Source organism: Epinephelus moara, chromosome 24 (genome assembly GCF_006386435.1).
Source record: "Epinephelus moara isolate mb chromosome 24, YSFRI_EMoa_1.0, whole genome shotgun sequence".
Taxonomy (NCBI): Eukaryota; Metazoa; Chordata; class Actinopteri; order Perciformes; family Serranidae; genus Epinephelus; species Epinephelus moara.
The window spans coordinates 52,724,296-52,725,597 of NC_065529.1; positions in this window are offsets into that span (position 1 = coordinate 52,724,296).

Here is a 1,302-nt window from a genome sequence, read left to right on the forward strand (position 1 = left end):
ATGACATGCGCTCCTCAAACCAAACACCCAAAAATTTAAAAACCTTCACCTTTTCCAATTGTAGCCCATATAAGTTCAGCCCTAAACTTGGTAACTTTCTTTTAAAACCAAAAATCATATACTTTGTTTTGGGCACTGAAATCCTAAAACCCTATGTATTCCCCCATTCCTCTACAGTCTGTAGTGCCTTTTGAACCTGTTTCAAAATAAATTCCACATTTCGTCCTCTTTTCCAAATGGCCCCATCGTCAGCAAACAAGGACAGTCCAAATCCTCTTCCTATATTATAAAAAATGTAATTTATCATTATGTTAAACAACACTGGTGATATTACACTTCCCTGTGGTGTACCGTTCTCTATTTCTACTACCTTAGAGCTGACCCCACCTACCCGGACTTGTATAGTTCTTTTCCTTAAAAAATCTTGGATCCAGTTAAACATTCGTCCCCTAATTCCTAGGTCATAAATTTTAATCAATAATCCCTCTTTCCACAGACAGTCATAAGCTTTCTCAATATCCAGGAAAACATCCACCACCACCTCTTTATTATTAAACGCCTTTTTAATATCTTGGTCCAGCAGTGTAACGGACTCCATTGTGGATCGTCCATTTCTGAACCCATTCTGGACATTAACAAAGAGCCCTCTTGTTTCCAGTACATACACTAGCCTATTGGTGACCATCCTCCATTATTTTACAGAGCACTGCTGTAAGTGCTATAGGCCGATATGAGCCAGGGTCAGACGCCTTCTTGCCTGGCTTCAAGATCGGAACCAGTACTGCATGCTTCCATTCCTTCGGCAAGCACCCCTCCTCCCACACTGTGTTTAACAAAGCAAGGATCTCCTCCAACACTATGTCATCCAGATGTTTAGACAGCTCATAAGATAGTCTGTCTCGCCCTGGGGTGGTGTTTGCCCCTGCCATAATAGCATCCCTCAATTCCTTCATAGAGAAGAATAAATTAATTGGCTCCTCATTTTCTATACTCCTTTCCAGCTTCCACTGATTGGCTGACATCACCTCCGCCCTCCTCCTACACCTCTCATCCCCCAAGCTCTCTGATCTGTGCACTTCCTGAAAACTGTCTACAAACATGTCTGCCTTTTCTTTATTAGACACTGCCTCCACCTCACCCTTCTGTAACACTGGGATAGTTCTCTTCCTATAAGCCCCTGACATTTTGTGCACAGCTGACCATAGCTGCCCTACTGGTGTCTCTGGGCCTATTGTATCACAGTATTTCCTCCAGCTACTTCTCTTTTCTTCTTTTACAACTTTCCTTGCTAAGGCCCTTAAC